Source organism: Notolepis coatsorum (genome assembly GCF_963971535.1).
Source record: "Notolepis coatsorum genome assembly, chromosome: 19".
Classification (NCBI taxonomy): Eukaryota; Metazoa; Chordata; class Actinopteri; order Aulopiformes; family Paralepididae; genus Notolepis; species Notolepis coatsorum.
The window spans coordinates 31,929,332-31,954,460 of NC_140183.1; the positions used below are offsets into that span (position 1 = coordinate 31,929,332).

Consider the following 25,129-nt stretch of genomic DNA (forward strand, 5'->3'; position numbering starts at 1 on the left):
TGTTATCCAGTGTGTGAGTTAAATATATTGAAATGACTTTTGATGTATTTTTGGTTACTTTTGCTTACCGAAATAGTACACTACACTCTTAATACGTTTAATTAAGTACAACTTAAGTTTTGGTAAAGAGTTATTTTAGGTTACATTTACAGCATATTAATGACTATCATACTAAACATGTACTTTGCAAGTGGGATGGGTAAGGAGTGAGTGCATTGGGTGGAAGTGGCTGAGCACCTCTGATCAACACCAGAGTGGCCAACAGGGGGCAGGGTATTCCCCAGAGTGGCCAGCAGGGGGAAGGGTATTCAACAGAGTGGCCAGCAGGGGACAGGGTATTCACCAGAGTGGCCAGCAGGGGGAAGGGTATTCACCAGAGTGGCCAGCAGGGGGCAGGGTATTCACCAGAGTGGCCAGCAAGGGGCAGGGTATTCACCAGAGTGGCCAGGTGGGGGGCGTCTATATTTTCTACAACGGAGTTCGGCGATTTGCTAATCTGATTGGCCACTGACGTTTCTGGTCATGTGACATGTGCGCCCAATAGCGTGACGAGCTGTGTCTTTGCCCATTTCCGCGTCGAACAGCCTGCAAAGCACCTGGCGTTCTATCGCCATGCTCTAAGACAAACTCTAACCTTAACCAACTTCGAAAGAGTACCTAAGCTTAACCGTCGGAATCAGGGCAGGCGTTCTATGGCCATGCTCTAAGACAAACTCTAACCTTAACCGACTTCGAACGAGCGCCTAAGCCAATGTGACCAATTTGAGCTGTTCAATGTGAGTTGACCATTGTGAGTTGACCAATGTGACCAATGTGAGCTGATCAATGTGAGCTGATCAATGTGACCAATGTGAGCTGACTAATGTGAGCTGACTAATCTGACCAATGTGAGCTGAGAGAGCTGGGGGCGATGCTGTTGAGGATGAGGAGGCAGGATTGTGCGAGGAGGAGTTGGAGGGAGTGGTTTACGGGAGGATTAGTTCAGTATATGGAGGCGAGGCACTGATGTGGGGTTCCAGTCCGCGTGAACACTTTAGGCAACCAACTTGCGCTTCCGCGTTGCTCTGATTGGCCGAGCGCCTTCCGCGTTTCTCTGATTGGCCGAGCGCGGCTCCCCCTTAAGCTCCAGGAGAGAGGAGAGAGGCTGAAAACCCGCAGTTCTTGCCCGACTGATGGGAGCCGAATCCCAGATCCGATTTTTCTGATGAATACCCCCAAAACATGGAGGTCCCGAACGCATGGAAGTATTGATTGCGCCGTAACGAATCATTAAAAAAATATACTGTTAACTGGAATATGTTGTGCCTTTACACATATGTTGGATTATGTAATTGGTTTGTCATGACAAACTAATAAAAAATCGCGATTTACCCGGTGGCTACAACAACACGCATGTAGTTTCAATATTTGTCAATAATGTTACATGTTGTGGTATATTATCCCGAATAATAAGAGTTATTAATATAATGCATACATAACTATGAACCTTGAACCCCATAGAACCTTTCAGGAAGTGTAGTTTTGCTCTGGATATCCGCTACAAAATGGCCGCAAAGAAACTACAATTTCCATGATTCAAGGGGTTCCAAAATGGTCGCCTCTCGCGAAATAACATTGACATTTCGAGAAGGAAAATCGATCTAATAACACTTTAACCTATTCCTAAACTAACGTATTGATGATAATATACATTATAAATGCTGTTGTGACATGGTTACGATGTTTATACTTTTGAAACGTTTGAAAATAAAAACGCTATGGGGCGGCTAAGTGGCGCAGTGGGCAAGGCGCTCGCCACTAACGCAGGATATGCTGGGATCGAGCCCAGCTCTCGGCGTTGCTACCAGCTTGGCTGGTCGTTCATACTAACACAATTGGCAGTGTTAGGGGTGGGAAAGCTGGTGGGTGGGGATTGGACGTTGTGCACAGCGACTCCTACAGGTCGGTTGGTGCGTCTGTGCAGCAGAATCAGGAAGCATCGGGGGCAGCGTGAGCCTCCCACGCATTACTCCTCGCCACAGAGATCGCGCTGTACAGGTGAAAAGATGCGACAGCTGCCTCCTCGTGTACCGGAGGGGACACGTGATGCAAGGCTTGGTCCTCACTGCAGCCGACCAGTGGGAGGCATAGTCTAGCAACGTTCTAGACAGGGGAGGGGAGAATTGAAGGGAGAATTGGTGAGGCGAAATTGGGATGGGAGAAAAATAGAAAAATAAGGAGAAAAAGCGGATAAAAAGAAAATAAAATAAAAACGCTACTTTTATAGAACAATCTGGATGGACCGCACGGGCGAAGAGGTTAACCTCTTAAGCCCGACGAGACCGGTACCGGCCCCAAAATGACATCACGTCATAAATCAATCTCTCCAGACTGTTTGACAAAAGTAGCGTTTAATTTTTCAAACGTATTCAAGTATAAACATCATAACCATGTCACAACAGCAGTTATAATGTATATTATCATCAATACGTTAGTTTACCAATAGGTTAAAGTGTTATTACTGGTAGATTGATTTTCGTTTTCGTTTGGGTGTGGTATCGTTTGTGAAAGTCGACCATTTTGAAAAATTTGAATATCGGGAATAGTAGTTTTTTTCTAAATTGAACTCGGCATTTGAAATATAAGATTTGGCACAATCCATAAATGTGCGAATTGGCTATACTAAGGTAATTTATAAGCCTGCTATTCTATAATATTTCAAATTGCATTGGTCCGGATGGGAGAATTCAGTACTGTATCTACAAAACCTTCTGTTTAATCATCTTCCCTTTATTCATTTCCTTCGATTTTTTTGTACACATGATCTCAAGAAGGAGATCAGTGGCAGTTTTTCATGTCTAGTAATTTTTAGCATGGTGTTATTCACTGTCATTCACTGTATGAATCATAATTCATATTCTCATTTGTTTCATCACAATTTAAGCAAGCCTAGTAATAGACACAATATTTCTGACAGTGGGAATACATTCACTGAGGTCCATAGATGTCCCTAGATACCAAGAATATGCAAATGGACCTTGTAGTGGAGCAATATTCCATTTACTTAGGTATGTATTTTAGGCAGATTTTCAGAAAATAGGGCTCCGGGCTTAAGAGGTTAATGAGTTGGCCAAAGCGGTGCAACTACCAGCTGACATCCCCATAGTTGAACACTTTAAGTACTTGGGCATAGAGATTTTTCCCACACTAAATCAGACAACTAAATATAACTTCACAGGTACATATAATAAAATACACCAAGATCTGAATAGATGGCCGAGCATTCCTAGAACATTACAGGCCCAAGCATCCATAATCAAAATGAACATACTACCTAGGATACATTTTGTTAGCTCAATGCTCCCCCTGCCTCCTCCAATAGACCACTACCGCAAGACAGAAACTATGATATCTAAATTTATTTGGAATAACAAACGCCCAAGAATCAAAAGAACTACCACTCAACGTAGGAAACAGGATGGGGGCTTGGCCATCCCCGATTTTAAGTTGTACTTCTGGTCCTTCTCGCTGAGACCCCTGATAAGCTGGTTTGACCCTGAAATTGCGGTGTCTTGGTGCTCCTTAGAAGCAGCAGCGGTCTCACCACAACTACAGACTATACAGGATGTAGTATATTCCAATATCCCTATATATCAAAATGCCAATTACGATATGGACCGATCATTTCCCACGTAATTCAAACATGGTGTAACGTTCAGAGGTCTTGTGCTATCAAATGTCCATGGCACCTCGACTCTCCAATTTTTCATAACCAGCAACTACTTGTTGGGCACAAACCTGTTAATATTCCTCAATGGGAGAGGAGGGGAGTTCATACTCTGGAGGATATATATGATAAAAACAGCCTTTGAGCATTTCAGGACGTAAGAGAGTTTTATGATCTACCCAGCGAATCATTCTTCCTCTACTTGCAACTATGGTCGGCGCTCAAGGCTCATGGCGTGCCGTGGGCTCAAGCGTTGCACCCACACCCTTTTGTCAGGCTTATCGGAGACAGGACAACCTCAAGAGGGTTTGTCTCAGATTTGTATACACTCTTAATCAAATCCACATATAAAAACGTATCAGTAGATACAATCTGGCGAGGGGACATCCCAGAATTAGACTCTGAGTTTGACTGGGATGATGTTTGGACAAATGTTACATTAGCCTCCCGCAACCCTAATCACCAGCAAATACATTTTAATTATATTCATAGGACATATCTCACACCTAGGAAGCTGTTTGCTATGAGACTGGTGACTGACTCTCGGTACACTTTGTGCTCTCTGAGGGCCACTGGCATTTATATGCACATATTTTCGGATTTCCCACCAGTAGCTCGTTTTTGGAAATCCATAACGACTAAACTTTCAAACATATGTAACCTAACAATCCAACTTACGGCAGCAACACTACTTCTGAACGATATATCATTGCTACCAGCATCCATACAACAGAAAATAATCATTCTGGTGGGCGTTACTGCAGCCAGAGGGGGGTGGGAGTGGGGGAGGAAATGTCTAATGTATTTTGTGGTGTTTGTATTGTTTTAAAATTTTACTCTGTATTTTGTATTTATTATTATTTTTGTTATCGTTATTGCAGTTAATATTATTGAAGTTTTGTCCTGTGATATCTTGTGTTTTATTGTATTATTGTATTGTGTTTTGTTTGTTTTGAAAAAAGGAAAAATAAATTAAAAGAAATAAATAAATAAAAGAAGCCACTCAACTCCTTGTCCAAGCAACAGACTCATGTCTCGCCTCGCCTTGGACCTGCACTGGCTCCCCATCACCACACGAATCCGCTTCAATGTCCTCGACCTGGCATATCATGCAGCAAAGGGAATGGCTCCCGCCTACCTCCGGTCAATAGTCTCTAACTACACACCCTCAAGACCCCTCCGCTCTACATCTTCTGGCCACCTCAGACCCACTCCTATCCGAGCTCCTGGAGGGTCATCAAAGAGAAGCCGGCTATTCTTGGTCCTCACTCCACAATGGTGGAACAAACTCCCCACCACAGTTAGCACAGCCGAAACCTGACCAATCTTTCGCCGTCGACTAAAAACTCATTTCTTCAATCAATATCTGAAATAAAACAAATTCTTTACGAACCTTCTTACTGTCTTCTTTTTTTTTTTTTTTTGTCTTTTTCCCCCTCCATTTTCCTCCGATTTTCTCCCATCCCAATGTTAGTCGTATGCCAATTCCCAGTCCCTTCCTGGTCGCTGCGCTTTACCCCCCACAGTCAGATCATTTGGGAGAGTGGAGGCTACCACGTGCTTCCTCCGACACACGTCCAGCCAATCACCGCTTCTTTTCACCTGGCAGCGCGGATTCTCATTGAGAGGGCGTAGCGTGTGGGAGGACCACACTATCCCCCTCACGTCCAATCCGCGCTTAGCAGGCGCCCCGACCGAACTGTAGGAGTCGCTGTTTACAACGACCCGGACCCACCCCGCCAGCTTCTCCCACCCTCTGATACAGCCAATTGTATCAGTGCAGACGGCCAGCCAAGCTGGTGACAACCCCGGAGCTGTGAGCTGGATTCGAACAGGCGAACCAAGCTCACAGCTCCGGGGCTGGTGACGAACGCAATCTCCACTCGACCACCTAACCGCCCCCTTCTTACTGTCTTCTATCATGCACGCTTCCTACTATAATAATATGCACTCAACACTGCAGCGCCCAAGTTTCAACACTGTTTGATGAACATTGTTACTCTGAAAGAGTTGTACCCTTCCTGCTGACTTGTCGTACAGAACTTTGGTTTTAAAAGCATCAGCTAAATGACTAAATGAAAATGTAAATGTAGTAGTAATAGCAGTAGCAGTAGTAGTAGTAGTAGTAGTAGTAGTAGTAGTAGTAGTAGTAGTAGTAGTAGTAGTAGTAGTAGTAGTAGTAGTGGTGGTGGTAATAGTAGTAGTAGTAGCAGTAGTAGTAGTGTGTGTGGGCCAGGAGGTGGAGGTTCAGGACTGCCGCGGGAGGCGAGGTGTGTGCCTGCATTGTGCAGGTAGACAGGTAGGAGCAGGTAGACAGGTAGAAGTAGGTGCCTAGGGGCCGGGATATAGAGTTGTGTGTGTGTCATGGTGCTGGTTTTCTCTTTTTTTGTATCTACTTTTTCTCCCCATTTTCTATTTTTCTCCCTTCCCCAATTTCGTATTGTCCAATTCTACCCTCCCCTGTCTCGAACGCTGTTAGGCCATGCCTCCCACAAGCCGGCTGCAATGTGGACGAAGCCTTGCATCACGTGTGCCCTCCGGTACTCGAGGAGGCAGCCGTCGCATCTTTTTTCACCTGCACAGCGCGATCTCTCAGCGGCGAGGGTCTGCGTGGGAGGGACACGCCGCCCTCGTCGCTTCCTGATTCTACTGCGCAGGCGCACCAACCGACCTGTAGGAGTCGCTGTCCACAACATCCGATCCCCATCCACCAGCTTACCACCCCCTAATACTGCCAATTGTATTAGTATGAACGACCAGCCAAGCTGGTAGCAACGGCGAGAGCTGGGCTCAAACCCAGCATCTCCTGCGTTGGTGGCGAGCGCCTTGCCCACTGCGCCACCTAGCCGCCCAATGTGCTGGTTTTCTCAAAGTTAATTAATATAATACCAAATACTTTCAACACACTGGATATAATATACTTACAGTACTAATTCTTGACTTAGGCATGCAATATCCGCCTGATTACTCTTAGATTACTTACTGTAAAATATGTAATCGAAGGTAGCGTTGTAGTCGTAGTCTGGCGTTGGTGTAACGTCATCGTATTCATCAGTGACCTCGTGGCGGTGGCTCCCTCCGTTTCCTGTGGAGGGAAGGCATTAGTCGATGACTTGGTTGGTTTGTTCTTAGTCCACCAAGATTTTACAAGTGGTCTTGATGTCCATGCTGATTGATAATATTTAGATTCTACAAGTGGTCTTTACTGCTTTTTGTCCAGGCTTAATGCATTATTTCTTGAAAAAGGATATGCACATTTGCAAGAACTATGGTTGATTTATGTTGGAACAGGGCCCACATAGTGACTACATCACACTATGGTTGATTCATATTTGAACAAGGCCTAGCTCATAGTGACTACATCACACTATAATAATAATAATAATAATAATAATAATAATAATAATAATAATAATAATAATAATAATAATAATAATAATAATAATAATAATAATAATAATAATAATAATAATAATAATAATAATAATAATAATAATAATAATAATAATAATAATAATAATAATAATAATAATAATAATAATAATAATAATAATAATAATAATAATAATAATAATAATAATAATAATAATAATAATAATAAGAATTTGTATTTGTATTGCACTTTTCGTTCACTAGGATCCCAAAGTGCTACAGGGCTAAAACATAGTTTAAACAATTAAATAATTATTAATAATAATAAAATAAAATACAGAATAAAAATAAAATAAAAATAGAACATACAGTAGTAAAAACAGCAAAAAAAATCACATGAAAAAAAGAAAAAGCTAGCAATCAAAGGCCTTTTGAAATAGATTTTTCAGGCCTGCTTTAAAAGAGTCCAGGCTCTGTGGTGCCCTCAGCTGGATGGGGAGGCTGTTCCACAGGCGTGGTCACCGTGGTGCAGCCGAGCAGAACTATCAACTATGGTTGATTCATGTTGGAACGAGGCCCACATAGTGACTACATCACACTATGGTTGATTCATATTGGAACAAGGCCCACATAGTTACTACATTCATTTCCAAGATTAACACAGAGAATTCTGGAAACTCTTTATTATTATTCTCCGCCATCAACCAGCTACTCAACACTGCCCCCACCCCTCCACAGTCCTCTCCATCAAAATATGAAGAATTCACATTATTCTTCAATAACTAAATAACTTCAATTAGAGCCAGCATTAGTCCTGGTGCAAACACAGATACCATCAGCAAACCCTGCAAAAAGTAATCATAGGAAAATTCAACTGAGCTTTATAAAACTGTCATGGAATGGAACTCCTCCACTTCCTGTATTGACCCTATACCCACAGCAATTTCTAAGTGAATATTCAAGAGTATTGTCCTAAAGATTATAAATACATCGCTTCTGACAGGCATTTTCCCAGATGCATTCAAAACAGCCGTCGTAAGACCCTTACTAAAAAAGCCCAAACTAGACAGTAATGTACTGACCAACTATAGGCCGATATCCAACCTCCCATTCATCAGCAAAATGGTCTCAATACAAATAAACTCATTTCTCAAATAAAACAACATCATGGATGAATTTCATTCAGAACGCACCATAGCACTGAAACTGCTCTTACTAAAACAATTAGTGACCTCAGACTAAACTCAGATGCAAATAAAGTTAAAATTCTCATCTATTAGATCTAAGCGCAGCGTTCGACACAACCGACCATGATATCCTAATAAATCATCTAGAAAAGTTAGTTGGTCTATCTTAGAACATATATCAAACGGAGAAAATATTACGTCAGGCTTGGAGATCATCCTTGCAGAACGTTGTCAACCTTAAAACACCACTTGATACTTGGAGGAAGTGTTGTTGGGGCCCTAAGCCACTCACATAGTGTTTGCTTATAGGGCTTATAGAGTTACACAGTATCACTACATGCAAACAAAAGCCCAGCGATGTGTTCAGACGGAGGGAGGACGTTAGTTAAATCAACACCACTGTTCGTTTAACACACCTCAGGGGAAAAACCTATAAACACTCATGTGTCGCTAATTTGTCTTCCCCCCCGCGGATGAAACGCCCCCCTGAGTTATGGTGAGTGTGGAAATAAAAGGAGGAGTGCAGGGTCATCATGAGGGACGTGTCTTCTCCCAGGAGGGACCTTCTGTGTAGGAGTTGGCAGGAGGACAATAAGAGAGAGGAACAGGACCATCATCCATCAAACACTATTAGAGAGCAGTGAGGGGATGAATGGCTGAACAGAATCCTTCTGTGTCCTGTGTGTCTCTTTGAGAGTCATGTTTCCCTGCTGGAAATCTCTTGTGACTGTGGCGGGTGGGAGTTTTTAATGTGAATTCCTTTGCGTAAGTAGAATTATAAATACCCAGGTAGTATAGTACTCTGGAGGTACTCTGCTTCAGTCTGGTTAAGGTTAAGTCGAAAAGTATTTGCTACTAACTGTATAGGCTCAAAAGTGCGAGCACACGATGGTATCACTGCTTGGGAGAATTCACTTGATTCTGGTTCTAACCACTACTGTAACTGTAACTGTAACTGTAGTGGAGTACAAAGTAGGATATTTCCTTTGAAATGTAGTGGAGTAGAAGTACAAAGTTACCTAAAATGGAAATACTACTGAAGACAACTGAACTTGAGCCTGTTGACTTGTCATTGCTTTGTGGCTAACTAGCTGGACCTTATGTCTTACTACAACTAAGCAGTAATGCCTACATAGCGCGTGGCAAGGATTACACACAATATCGGACCTTAATAAAAGGAAAGGCAGGGGCACAACCAACGAGCTGGACAAGTCCCCTCCACCGCTGAAACGAGTGGCTGACTGAAGGTATTCAAGCGCATCAACGTACACAAGCAGCTGGACCAGAGGGCATCCCAGGTCAAGTGATCAGAACGTGTGCGGAGCACATGTCATCCACCATTGTGCCGGTGCCAAAAAATAACAAGGTAACGTGTCTGAATGACTGGCGCCATGTTGTCCTCACTCCCATAGTGAGCAAATTGTCCTTCACCAGCCCCCACCCTTGGACTACCTTCACGCAGCTGTCATAGTTTGTGATTAGCGCCCCAGAGGGCTTTATATACCTGGACCTCCCCTCCAGTCCTTGTTGGGTCGTTCTGTGTTCTGGACTCTGTGTTCATGGAGTTCTGTACGTTACCATCCTGTACGTTACCATCACCTGCCGCGTCTCCGGCGTGAGACGACGTGCCAGCCATCACCACCTGTTGCCGTTTGCCTGGAGTGGGACACCGTCTTCGCTCTCTAATTCTCTACGGGAGGTTTTCCAGTGTTCCCACTCCAGATGTCAAGCCGGCTCGCCATCGCTCCCGATTCCACGGGAGGAAGGCGTCTCTTCGTGATCCTCGTTCCTGGGGTGAGGCTCGTCGTCGCTCCCTAGTATTCCACGGGAGGACGGCGTGTGCCCATCCCGTTCCCCTTGGACCCAGGCTTGTCGTCGCTCCCTAGTATTCCACGGGAGGATGGCTTGTTCCCATCCCGTTCCCCTGGGACCCCCTTTGTTCTGCGCTGCCCGTCTGCAGCATCCGAGGAGGAGGATTCCTTCCTGAGCAGCAGAGCCCTACTCTGTGTAGGGACGGGAGAAGGATCTCCGTGCCCGGCCCCCACTGTCGGGCCCCTGTCCCCGTGCCAGGCCTCCGCCGTCGGGCCCCTGTCCCCGTGCCAGGCCCCCGCCGTCGGGCCCCTGTCCCCGTGCCAGGCCTCCGCCGTCGGGCCCCTGTCCCCGTGCCAGGCCCCCGCTGTCGGGCCCCTGTCCCCGTGCCAGGCCTCCGCCGTCGGGCCCCTGTTCCCGTGCCAGGCCTCCGCCGTCGGGCCCCTGTCCCCGTGCCCGGCCTCCGCCGTCGGAACCCTGTCCTCATCCCTGTAAGCAGCTCTGGCCCTTGCCCTGTCCAAGGCCTTAACCCTGTTCTCTGTCCCTGTCTCCAGCCCGCCTCTCCGGGCCTCTGTCCCTGTCCCCCTCTCCAGTGCCCCTGGTCCTGGTCCTTGACATTTAGCCCTGGCCCTGTCCCTTAGCCTTAGTCCCTTAGCCTGTTCGCCTCTTAAAGGCACAGTGCCGCATTTTCCAGATTTCTTTGACTCTAGTGTTTTTGTGTTCTCCCTTAAAGGGACTGTGCCGCTTTTTGTTATGTAATAAATAAATGCCCTGTTTTGGCTTACTCTCATACCTGTCTTGTGTTGTGCGATTGGGGTCGGTTACAAACCATAACACAAATGTTTTGAGAAGCATGTTAAGAAATTAATCTGTAGCAGACTACCGACCATCACCGAAAAAGACCTTCACTGATTAGTTTACCGGCAAAACAGATCCGCCGACAATGGAATAGCCGCAACACTCCACAGTGACCTCAACCACCTGGAGGGAAATAACTCATATATGTGAGGATGCTGTTTGTTGACTACAGCTCAGCATTCAACAGCATGGTCCCCACCAGACTTGACACCAAACTTAGGAACCTGGGACTTGACCCCAACCTGACCTCCTGTCTGATCGTCACCAGGTGGTGAGGATGGGACCCAACACCTCAGCCCTTCTGACCCTCAACACAGGAGCCCCCCAAGGCTGTGGTCTGAGCCCCCTCCTCTTCTCTCTGTACACCCAATCAACATGGTGATTAAGTTTGCCGACGACACAGCGGTCTAATCGACAACGATGACACTACAGTCTAATCACCAATGATGACGAGGCGGCCTACAGGGAAGGGATTGACAACCTGGTGCAGTGGTGCAGGGTGAACAACCTCTCTCTCAAAGTTGACAAGGAGCTGGTTGTGGACTACAAGAGAGGGGGAGAAAAGCTGGACCCCACCAACATTGACAGGTCTGCTGTGGAGAGAGTTAGCAGCTTCAAGTTTCTCACTTGAGGAACACCACTGAGGACCTCACCTGGGATGTACACACTGGCCAGGTGGTAAAGAAAGCACACCACCTCTTTCACCTCAGGCAGCAGAAAAGAAGAAATTCGGCCTGGGCCCACAGATTCTAAGGGCCTTCTACAGAGGCTCGACAGAGAGCATCCTGACTGGATGCATCACCGCCTGGTATGGACAAATTGCTCTGCCCTGAACCGCAAAGCTCTACAGAGGGTTGTGCGAACAACCCAGAAAATCTGTGGTTGTGAGCTCCCCTCCATCCAGGGTATTTACAACGGACGCTGTGGCAGCAAAGCCTGCGTGATTATTAAGGACCCTAACCACCCCAACCATAAACTTGTTTCAGCTGATGCCGTCTGGCAAACGGTACTGCAGACTCTGGGACAGTTTTTTTCCCCCAGGCAGTCAGACTCATGAACAAATAGCACTGCTACTGCTACTGATTTGCACACATTACTGACTTGCACATACCACTGATTTGCACACAGTACACGTATAATGTATATTTAATATCTGTTATATTTGCTATTCTATTTTTTGCACACAGTACATGTATAATTTATATTCTATAATTGATATTTTATATTTTATTTGTTAATACTATGCTGCTATTCTAAATAGTTGTTATCATTTACACCAGTGGTCAACAACCTTTTTAATCCCAAGATCACTTTTTTTTTGGTGAAGGCAAGATCTACCTATTGAAGCGTTGAGAGAAAAAGACAGCCAAGATTGTACTTTAAACTAAATTACTTTTATTTGCCTGTATTCTAATTACATGCAATGCTTTGGTCCAACATTAAAACGTCAAAGTAGAACTGTAATATGTACTTTCTCAATCAGTGCTAAGGGCAGTCATCTTATGCAGCATCACTTTTCACATCAAAACAAAAGTAGAACTGTAATGTGGACTTTCTCATATTATTAACATTGACAAACATATTTACAATTAGCATTTTATAAAGTAGAACTGTAATGTGTACTTTCTCAGTCAGTGCTAAGTGCAGTCATCTTATGCAGCATCACTTTTCACATCAAAACAAAAGTAGAACTGTAATGTGGACTTTCTCATATTATTAACATTGACAAACATATTTACAATTAGCATTTTATAAAGTAGAATTGTAATGTGTACTTTCTCAGTCAGTGCTAAGTGCAGTCATCTTATGCAGCATCACTTTTCACATCAAAACAAAAGTAGAACTGTAATGTGGACTTTCTCATATTATTAACATTGACAAACATATTTACAATTAGCATTTTATAAAGTAGAATTGTAATGTGTACTTTCTCAGTCAGTGCTAAGTGCAGTCATCTTATGCAGCATCACTTTTCACATCAAAACAAAAGTAGAACTGTAATGTGGACTTTCTCATATTATTAACATTGACAAACATATTTACAATTAGCATTTTATAAAGTAGAACTGTAATGTGTACTTTCTCAGTCAGTGCTAAGTGCAGTCATCTTATGCAGCATCACTTTTCACATCAAAACAAAAGTAGAATGTAATGTGGACCTTCTCCTATTAATTAACATTGCCAAACATATTTACAATTAGCATTTTATAAAGTAGAACTGTAATGTGTACTTTCTCAGTCAGTGCTAAGTGCAGTCCTCTTATGCAGAATCACTTCTCACATCAAAACAAAAGTAGAGTAGGCAAGAGGAAACATCAGGGATATCCTGACACAACTTGTATTTATTCTTACCCTGCCTACTCTTTTACACTGCCTATCAAATTCATGTGTCGGTTATTGCACTTTTTACCTCTTACTGATGACTTTTTTTAAACTGAATCATTTTAAACTATTCTTATTATTTGCTATGCTCGCTCATGCCTGTATTTTTTATGTCCGTCGGTTATTGCACTTTTTAATTACTGAATAGAGAGCCTATTAGGATGCTAGATCCTAATGTGAAACACTATGCTTATGGCAGATCAATCAGCATGGATTGTCTGTAAACTTTAATACATGGCAGTTTGGTTTGTTAGAACAGACTGTAATCTTATGCTTATGGCAGATCAATCAGCATGGATTGTCTGTAAACTTTAATACATGGCAGTTTGGTTTGTTAGAACAGACTGTAATCTTCACTTGCTTATGGCAGATCAATCAGCATGGATTGTCTGTAAACTTTTCACTTGCTTATGGCAGATCAATCAGCATGGATTGTCTGTAAACTTTCACTTGCTTATGGCAGATCAATCAGCATGGATTGTCTGTAAACTTTATGCATTGTTGTCACTTGCCATATCTTGCTATGCTCGCTCATGCCTGTATTTTTTATGTCCGTTCTATTTTATAATTTTTATTTTATTTTATTTTATTTTTATTTTACTATTTTTAAACTGAATCATTTTAAACTATTTTTACTATTTGTGTTACTGAAAACTGTAAGCGGAGAGCCTATTGGGATGCTAGATCCTAATGTGAAACACTGTGATTCTACCTGTCTATCTTTTTATGCTCGCTTATGCCTGTATTTTTTACTGTTGTGAAGCACTTTGAACTGCAACCTCTGTATGAAAAGTGCTATACAAATAAAGTTATTATTATTAACTGTAATGTGGACTCTCATATTATTAACATTAGAAAATGCTAATTGTAATATGTTTGTCAAAGTAGAACTGTAATATGTACTTTCTCAGTCAGTGCTAAGTGCAGTAATCTTATGCAGCATCACTTTTCACATCAAAACAAAAGTAGAACTGTAATGTGGACTCTCATTTTTTTTACATTTTTTTTTCAGGGAAAGATCTACAGGGAAGGTCTCAAAGATCGACCAGTCGATCAAGATCGACGGGTTGGTGACCACTGATTTACACTGTTCTTATTGTCTTTATTACTATGTTGCTGTGACTGAGGAGCCAAGAAACAAGACTTTCACCCCCCAGTAAAAAATCATGAATGTGACAAATAAACTTGAAACTTGATAATTTAAACCTAGTATAAGATAAGATATTCCTTTATTAATCCCCTTGGGGAAATCAGGAATGTAAGGAATTGTGTGAGGTGTGAGGAACAGCATGGAATGGATTGTGCTGAGAAAAGTCCAACAACATAATCAGCTAAATCAGAACCATCCCTTGTTCTAGTAGAATGTGCCTAGTTACTCTCCATCTTGCTCGCTCTGGGTCCTTGGTGAAACACAACCGCCGTGTCTCATGAAACCCAGTGTTGAGCAACATGTCCTGTAACAAAGAATGTTTGAACCTCGAGACACATTTTTTGTATTTCATTTTTTAATTTAATTTAAAAAAGAAAATTGGCTTTCTGTATTTTTCACCCATCCCAATTTAGTCGTTATGCCAATTCCCTTTCTGGTCGTTGCGCGCATTGCCCCACTGTCGGCCTGGGGAGGGTGTAGATTAGAACTACCACATGCCTCCTCCGATACATGTGGAGTCGCCAGCCGCTTCTTTTCACCTGACAGCGAGGAGTTTCACTGGGGGAACGTAACACGTGCAGAGGTTCACGCTATTTTCCCAGATCCCCTCCCTGCTGCACAGGAGCCCCGACCGACCAGTAGGAGTCACACTTTACAACGACCAGGACACATACCCCACCGGCTTTCCACCCGCTAACACTGCCAATTGTGTTAGTAGGGACGGCTGACCAAGCCGGAGGTATCGCTGACAGCTGGATTTGATCCCAGTCTCTTTATTATTTATGTACTCCTAATATCAATACCTTCATTAATAATCTACTCCTAATATCAATACCTTTATTATCCCTCTACATTTATTATTAATTGACTCCTAATATCAATACCCTTGTTATTCCTCTACTCTTAACGTCTTAACTGGCACCGACCCGGCCCTGGGACGTTTTAAGGACGATTTGCCCTTTGACGATTTGGCGACCTCTAGCGGCTCGGGTGTGCATTTTTTTTTAATATATATTAAAGCCCTATTTGTTGCCTGTCGATTGATTGCTTCAGGCGATAAAATCCACTCAGCGGTTCTCGACTCGAGTTACATGCCGATATGTGAGGCGTGCGCCGAAGTACACGGCAGACTTTTTTATTTTTTTGAATACCACTCCCGACGCTCTAGCTCCGACAATCATTTGGCGATCTTGAAAATTATTGGACAGGGTTATAACCAATGAGTGTGGCTTTCAAATGCTACCCCAACTGGGGATGAGCGAATCAGGGATCTAGGTGAAAAGTCACGAGCGCAAACAGGAAGAGACATTTCCGCCAAATGCATTGGAGTCAATGAGGAAATGGGTTTCTGAGCTCCTAATCACTCATTTCTGAACAGATTCTTATGAAATCTGGACATGTACTACACAACACGTCAGGCTATGGACCCAGGCTATGGACCTCAGCCATACCAATTGTTTTGGAAATATACTTTCGGATATTGCAACTACTACAGAAAAACGTGAGTAACAAGTTTTTCTACAACTCAAGTTCAGACCTATGTTACTCTATTTAATTAGCACTAAAAGTGAATTTCCTTTACAGTATCAGAAACTTCAGAATGTTATCTTTCAAAAGAGACCAAGCTATAAGTATAAAGTATAGTATTTTGGTTTGCAAAAAAAGTTCAAGTTCAAGTTCAAAAAAGGCCTTTATTATTCATCTACTCTTAATATCTATACCTTTATTATTCCTCTACTCTTAATATCAATATCTTTATTATTCCTCTACTCTTAATATCAATACCTTTATTATTCCTCTACTCTTAATATCTATACCTTTATTATTCCTCTACTCCTAATATCAATACCTTTATTATTCCTCTACTCTTAATATCAATACCTTTATAATTCCTCTACTCTTAATATTAATACCTTTATTATTCCTCTACTCTTAATATCAATACCTATATTATTCCTCTACTCTTAATATCTATACCTTTATTATTCCTCTACTCCTAATATCAATACCTTTAGTATTCCTCTACTCTTAATATCAATACCTTTATTATTCCTCTACTCTTAATATTAATACCTTTATTATTCCTCTACTCTTAATATCAATACCTTTATTATTCCTCTACTCTTAATATCTATACCTTTATTATTCCTCTACTCCTAATATCAATACCTTTATTATTAGATTATATCTACCAATCAACTACACAATTTCATTGGTAAGTAGCAAATAGGGCTAGGGTTAAAGAAAACTGTAATTATCCCTTTAAGTAGCTACACCAGAATTAGTGATTCAGCTCTGCATTCAGATACTTCAAACTAGCTGGAGGTGCAAAGACAGGTATAAATAAAGTATAAATGTATACATTTAAAGTAAACATTTATAATGTATACATGTATAAAGTTGTATTGCAGTGGTCATTGTCACATGGTAGAGCTCTCCAGCCTGGGAAAATGGCAAATTAGATCTTGTGCCCACAAAGGTTACTCACCTCTGCTTTAGTTTGTATGTGTATTGCTGTGCACTGGCAGGCCACCTACTGCATGTGTGTTGTTGTTGTGCACTGGCAGGCCACCTACTGCATGTGTGTTGTTGTTGTGCACTGGCAGGCCACCTACTGCATGTGTGTTGTTGTGCACTGGCAGGCCACCTACTGTATGTGTGTTGTTGTGCACTGGCAGGCCACCTACTGCATGTGTGTTGTTGTTGTGCACTGGCAGGCCACCTACTGCATGTGTGTTGTTGTTGTGCACTGGCAGGCCACCTACTGCATGTGTGTTGTTGTTGTGCACTGGCAGGCCACCTACTGCATGTGTGTTGTTGTGCACTGGCAGGCCACCTACTGCATGTGTGTTGTTGTGCACTGGCAGGCCACCTACTGCATGTGTGTAGTTGTTGTGCACTGGCAGGCCACCTACTGTATGTGTGTTGTTGTGCACTGGCAGGCCACCTACTGCATGTGTGTTGTTGTGCACTGGCAGGCCACCTACTGCATGTGTGTTGTTGTGCACTGGCAGGCCACCTACTGTATGTGTGTTGTTGTGCACTGGCAGGCCACCTTGTGTATGTGTGTTGTTGTGCACTGGCAGGCCACCTACTGTATGTGTGTTGCTGTGCACTGGCAGGCCACCTACTGCATGTGTGTTGTTGTTGTGCACTGGCAGGCCACCTACTGTATGTGTGTTGTGTTGTTGTTGTGCACTGGCAGGCCATCTACTGCATGTGTGTTGTGTTGTGTTGTTGTTGTGCACTGGCAGGCCACCTACTGCATGTGTGTTGTTGTTGTCCACTGGCAGGCCACCTACTGTATGTGTGTTGTGTTGTTGTTGTGCACTGGCAGGCCATCTACTGCATGTGTGTTGTGTTGTGTTGTTGTTGTGCACTGGCAGGCCACCTACTGCATGTGTGTTGTTGTTGTCCACTGGCAGGCCACCTACTGCATGTGTGTTGTGTTGTTGTTGTGCACTGGCAGGCCATCTACTGTATGTGTGTTGTGTTGTTGTTGTGCACTGGCAGGCCACCTACTGCATGTGTGTTGTTTGTTGTTGTGCACTGGCAGGCCACCTACTGTATGTGTGTTGTTGTTGTTGTTGTGCACTGGCAGGCCATCTACTGTATGTGTGTTGTGTTGTTGTTGTGCACTGGCAGGCCACCTTGTGTGTGTGTGTTGTTGTGCACTGGCAGGCCATCTACTGTATGTGTGTTGTTGTGCACTAGCAGGCCACCTACTGGATGTGTGTTGTTGTGCACTAGCAGGCCACCTACTGTATGTGTGTTGTTGTGCACTGGCAGGCCACCTTGTGTATGTGTGTTGTTGTGCACTAGCAGGCCACCTACTGTATGTGTTGTTGTGCACTGGCAGGCCACCTTGTGTATGTGTGTTGTTGTGCACTAGCAGGCCACCTACTGGATGTGTGTTGTTGTGCACTAGCAGGCCACCTACTGGATGTGTGTTGTTTTGCACTGGCAGGCCACCTTGTGTATGTGTGTTGTTCATTGATAATTTGGTTCATACAAGAAGAGCTTAGTGTTTGTCTTGTTCAAACCAAGCTATCTAAGACCTCACTGAAGGGAGTGAAGAATCAAGTCTGCATGAATGCATCCGCCCACTCACTCCTAACAGGATGACCTGTAGGTCTGTTAACACACCCTCTCCTCAAATCAAACACAGGCCAGATGAACAAGTCAAACATGTCACAACCCGCCTTGGTCTGAACTCGAGACTATGGGTAGCGATTCACAGGGCTGAGGGGGGAAATATGAGGATTCAGCTCAGGAAATGAGTCGCATGACTTCTTCTGAACTGCTGCTGTTGGCATAGTTTCTGGGCTTGGCTATGATCTGGCTATGATTCAGCACATAATCTGTGCTGTGTTACATGTACAAAATAAAGTATACTTAATTATATTTTATGGAAGTATGCTTTGTATACTTGTATACCTTGTATGTATTAAGAAAGTATACTAAAGCTGTGTTAAATTGGAACCCCTTGAGTTGTACTTAAATACATTGCAATTATACTTTTGATGTATTTCTGTTTACTTTTGCTTACCAAAATAGTACACTTTTAATACATTTAATAAAGTACAAATTAAGTTTGGTAAACACCTCAGTATCATATGTGCTTTGAATTAGTACAATAAACCAGAAGAGGTACCAAATAGGGATGCTCGATATTGGCTTTTTTACCGATAACGATATACCGATATTGTCCAACTCTTAATTTCTGATACCGATATCAACCGATACCGATATATGCAGGGTCCCCCCCCCCCCCCAAAAAAACAGAATAATTTCAGGTAATTAACATTACTTATTACATGGCGTTTTCACATTCGCCGAAATGCTTGCTTGTGATTGGTCAATAGCGCTCGTCAGAGGTCCGTTACTACTTGATAACGGACCTCTGCCGAACAATAATGACCGCTGTGCGCAGCTGTTCGCAATCAAGGCCACTGACACACTGCATCAGTGCAGCCAATCAGACACACCTGCTGGCTGCACTGACAGCGGAGTGTGTGTGACGATGACAGCGGAGCCAGAACAGAACTGCGTCTGCATTTGATCTCGTCTTGTCGATGTAAAATGAATTAGGTATATTGTTAGTAAGTTAGCCATGTAATAAGCGGGATAATGTATAGCTATACTCGATCATTGTCGCAAAATAATTGACCTTCACTGACGTTTAAAACACCTCAGCGCGGCGCCTCTGTATTTTAAACTCTGTGTCGGTCAATTATTTTGCGACAATGACCTCGTAGCTATACATTATCCCTTACATATCTCTTATCGTGTAATTACCACAACACTATGCATACTTTGACAATAAATAGAATAATAATTTGTTCTTACTTGCTTGCCTGGGTAAATAAAGGTTAAATAAATGTAAAAAAAATAAAAAAATTAAAACCGATAGGCCTACCGATATTTTCCGATATCACATTTGTATGCCACTTCTAGGGTGGAACCTCGAGAAAGCAGGTACTAAAAAAGTACCTGGTACCAGGTACCAAATGCAAATTTCGGCAATGGAAAACCGAAAAGGCAGAGTAGAGTAGAGTCGAGTAGGTTGAAAATGTATTGAAAATGGGGGACCCTGATGTAAACAAGATGAAAGTATTTCTCTGGTCTGCATCCCCTTAACAATTGTGTGTATTGAGCTGTACTGTATTGTACCCATTCTGCAATCTGTTAATAAAATTTTCAATCAATCAATCAATCAATCAATCAATCAATCAATCAATCAATCAATCAGGTACTAGGGAAAAGCGGCATTTGTGGTACCACAGTAATTTTTGTGGCTCTTAGTCTCTGACTGGTTGGCCACCCCTGCTCTAGACTCTATCGCTATATTGTATATCTGCAGCTCTGAATCTAGACTATAGCTTCTAGACTCTCTCTGGATTATATGCAGCTTCTAGACTCTAGCTTCTAGACTCACTCTCTTATTATGTAGCTTCAATCTAGACTGTAGCTTCTAGACTCTCGCTGGATTATACAGTATCTGTAGCTTCTAGACTGTAGATTCTTTTTTGTATTTTATTTTTTTATTATTTTTTAAACAAACACATAAACAAACATGACAACACACGATAAGATATACAAGCATTAGTTGACAGTGCACATCCAATGAAATCACCATTTAGTTAATTGTCTTATACAGGATATACCCCTAATACCTGTTATCTAAAAACCTATACACATATGCTCTAGCTCGGACCCCCCCCTCCCGGACCCCCCCCATTGGATAATCCAACCATTATAACTTGTTCCTAACCATACACTACCATTATATGCTAGCTTTTATTCTCTCCACCACTTCTAACCACATTGTCATTTTGGATTCATTGAGACCCAAAATTCTTGCTGTAGATATTTCTTGATAAATCACATTGAGATATGTAAGAATCCAGACCTTCCAGCACATTTTTTCCGGTTGAAACCATCGTGATGCTATCAGCTTTTTAGCCACTGTGATACCAGATAAAACCAATCTCTTTCGCTGTGGATGTTCTGCATATTCAAAAACATCATTCAGCAGTAATACAGAGGGGTGTACAGGTATATTCAGAATTAAGAGATTTGATAATTGCTGGGTCACTTCTTTCCAGAATATCTTAACTGGTGGGCAGTCCCAGTACATGTGCATAAATGTCCCCTCTTCCCCATTTGTACATAAGGAGCATTTGGAGTCTTGTTTAAGACCCATTCTGTTCAGTCTTATAGGAGTCAAGTATGTCCTATGGATATAGTTAAGATTGATTTGTTGATGGTCCGGGTTCCTTGATGCAAGTCGAGCATTTGCCCAGGCTTCTTGCCACTCAAAGTCTATTTCCAGGTCTGGTATATCCCTCCTCCAAATAGAGTCTAGGTGGAGGGTTTCATACAAGGCCGTTAGTAATTGATGATAAAAATCTGATACAAAACCTCTCGATGTCTCTCTTTCATAGAATTTTTTTTGGTATCTGTGGTGTGCAATTGGTATCGTTAATGGAACACTGTGAGCCTTCAAACATGCCAATAACTGCACGTAAAAATAATATGTGGACTTGGTGAGATTAAATTTTTTGCGTATTTCATCGAAACTACAAAAACCCTGTTTGTTGAAAACGTCTCCTAATGAGTGTATGCCTTGCTTTTCCCATCTAGGGAATCTTATAGGTTGTTTTCCAATCAAGAGTGCATTGTTATTGAATAAGGGAGTATGATTATGCCATTTATGTGGGATAGAATCTTTTTTTTGTGTTTCACGCCATATCCGGATCGCATAGACTGTAGATTCTAGACTCTTGCTGGATTATATACAGTATCTGTAGCTTCTAGACTGTAGCTTCTAGACTCTCGCTGGATTATATACAGTATCTGTAGCTTCTAGACTGTAGCTTCTAGACTCTCGCTGGATTATATACAGTATCTGTAGCTTCTAGACTCTCTCTGGATCTGCAGCTTCAGCTAATAAAAAACAGGGAGAATGGTCTGGGTCAGGTCCACAGGGTCCTCCGGAGAACTTTGATTATTTTCTCTCTCCAGTGAAAGCTCTATTTGGTGCCTGAGAAACCTCCTCATTGCCCGCTGTAGGGTTACAACAACACAGCCTGTTGAAAAAGACTGCTCCTGCTGCTGGTTCTGGCTAACTAGCAATTGTCATGTCTGCTGATGTCCAGGACACCTGAACTTAGGTGAAGTCATTCATAATGTTATTCATAATGAAACACCCCTTTATCCCATGCTGTGGGCCTATTGTACACCCTTCCCACTGTCACCCCTTTAGTCTCTCTACGCAAAAGGAGAGAGAGAATAGAGAGAGAGAGAGAGCCTCCACAAGTAAAAAGAAAAAAAGGGTTATATTTTCTGAAAGTACTTTTTATGTATTCAGAAAGTATACTAAAGTTGTGTTCAATTGAAACCACAAGTTCTAGTGTATTAAAAGTTGTACTTAACTGCTTAATAAATACATTCAAATGAATACACTTTTGATGTATTTTTGGTAACTTTTTCCTTCAAAATAGTACACTTTTAACAAGTTTACTAAAGTACAACTTTTTGGTAAACATCTCAGTTCTTTTTTTTAACATGCGCTTGAATTAGTACATGAAAGCAAGAGACACCAAAAATACATTGCAAGAATACTCTCAGAAAGAAATATACTTTGAACTACACTAAAATATATACTTTCAGCATACAAAGGTAAACAGGTTTTTTCACTTTTTTCGGACGGACCTCATCTGAAGCTCGCTGAGGGTCAAAGGTCGGTAGGTACTCACCCCGGCACAACGGTAGAAGCAGCAGTGCCCCGGTCACCCAGAGAGAGAATAGACAACCATGCATACTGGACAGCAGGCAGACAGAGAGTGGGAAGGAACTGTGAGGAGCAGACTCTGTGTGTGTGAGAGAGAGAGAGAGAGAGAGAGAGAGAGAGAGAGAGAGAGAGAGAGAGAGAGAGAGAGAGAGAGAGAGAGAGAGAGAGAGAGAGAGAGAGAGAGAGAGAGAGAGAGAGAGAGAGAGAGAGAGAGAGAGAGAGAGAGAGAGAGAGAGATAGAGAGAGGAGAGAGAGAGAGAGAGAGAGAGGGAGAGAGAGACAGACAGACAGACAGACAGACAGACAGACAGACAGACAGACAGACAGACAGACAGACAGACAGACAGACAGAGAGACAGACAGACAGACAGACAGACAGACAGAGACAGAGTGAGTGATTGTGTGTGAGAGAGAGAGAGAGAGAGAGAGAGAGAGAGAGAGAGAGAGAGAGAGAGAGAGAGAGAGAGAGAGAGAGAGAGAGAGAGAGAGAGAGAGAGTGAGTGATTGTGTGTTGTGTGTGTGTCAGTGGGGGTCTAGGGGGGGGGCTGTATGATTGTGTGTGTGTAGTGAGGCAGGGAGGCGGGGCTTGGAGAAACAGCCAGAGGCATGTGGGTGTGCTTCTCTCTCAGTTCCCATCCCTCATGCCACTTTCTCTCTTACCCTGTCTGGGCTGTTTACCAGAAATCACCTACTCCTTTCCCTCTAAGAGGTAACAAGGAACGACAAAGTGAAACTATAGCCTCTGGGGAGGGCAGATCCCGACATGTGCAGGTTTGTTGTGTAATCTAGCCGCTGGATCTTCACAGGGTGACGGTTTCCATTTGCATTTTTGTTATTGTCTGAGCTGAGATTCTTGTGCGCTAGAAGAACGACAGGATGTTGGCGATGTGTCAGGGGGCTTTCACACTAGGCCGAATCAGAGCGCGATCGCACCAAAATAGGGTGTGATGAGAACGCTCCCCCGCGTCCCCGGGGACGCTGATTCGCTCCAAACCTGGACCGCTGGAATAGGTGGTCTCGGGTGCGAACCAGCGTCCCAGACGACGGAGCGGGGCGTGGTGTGCAAGCTTACTGTAATGCTTTCATGCTTGCTTGAATTTTGGGCAGATAAAAACATACAGCAACAACTGGACAATACCCACAAAAACGATATTTATGGGCAATTTGGCGAGTTCAGACCTCAACCAAACAAGCATGTTGAGCCTCACGGCTCAGTGGATGAAAACTTCGAGATGAAGCCACGTTACAAGCCCAAGACTTCCCTGGCTCACATTAGGCCTGGCAATCTTTTTGCCATTGCTATGTCTATACATTGGTTTCTTGTTCGAATGCATTTATTTCTATAGACCAGTGGCCGTGATCGACAGGTAGATTGCAGGCTGATTTTCAAGTAGACTGCGAGATTATTTTTATATAACATCGAGTATGTTGTCACGTCGAGGCTGAGATGAGACTTGCTTTAGCGCAGAGCTTTCCTCTCATTTCATTATAGACACAGACCAGCGCGGACCTTCAATGACATGCAATTGTAATTTCATTAGACACAGACCAGCGCGGACCTTCAATGACATGCAATATAATTGACGCGAGTGTAACCCAGGTTTCAGATTCATAACTATTTAGTTATAAGAACATAAATAGTTAATGCCATTGAATAAGAACATAAATAGTTAAGGCTATTATGTAGGAACATAAGTTTGATTGATTGAAAACTTTATTAACAGATTGCAGAATGGGTACAGTACAGTACAGCTCAATACATACAATTGTTAAGGGGATGCAGACCAGAGAAAGACTTTCGTCTTGTTTACATCAGGGTCCCCCATTTTCAATTCATCGTGGGTACCAAGTCCCTTTGAATTACAGCATTGCCCTTTAATTCGCGTCATGACGTGAGTGAGATAGATGTTGCGACAGCCACGTTTTGCTTTACGGCGCACGCCTTGCCTTACAATGTCTCAACGTTACAGAGTCTCGCGCTATGCAGGTGCAGACACTCATTCCACGGAGAAGCCGCACTTGAACAGAGCTGGATAACTAGATGAAAGAGCATGATAAAAACAGTTATAAAAACAGTTATAAAAGATTCCCCACATGCTAATAACGTTAAACGTAGTTTCATTCTGAGTCATACACGAACTGCCCCAAGCTCAATTTGGTTAAAGGAACCATTTCAGAAGTACTTATAATTGTATTGATATGCTGTACGATAAGAACATGGTCTATATACATTTTGACTGTTTTGAGAGTTTTATATGAACGTGGGGAATGTCCCATATGCTAGCGCACTTTAGCCTAAATTAGCATGTGACATATGATCCCACGTGCAGTGATAAGATAGCCTGCTTTAGCTTAGCATAGCTAAAAGT

At 42.8% G+C, this 25,129-nt stretch overlaps 1 long non-coding RNA gene across 1 annotated transcript in view; it reads right to left on the reverse strand.

The window, feature by feature from the left end:
• Positions 1-22,816, reverse strand: part of LOC311246379 — a 55,360-nt gene extending 32,544 nt beyond the window's left edge. Inside the window, exons 1-2 of the long non-coding RNA XR_014620804.1 lie at positions 22,726-22,816; positions 6,690-6,791 (exon numbers count right to left, since the gene is read on the reverse strand). This is a non-coding gene — a long non-coding RNA (uncharacterized lncRNA). The remainder of the gene's footprint in view (positions 1-6,689; positions 6,792-22,725) is intronic.
• Positions 22,817-25,129: the final 2,313 nt, after the last annotated feature.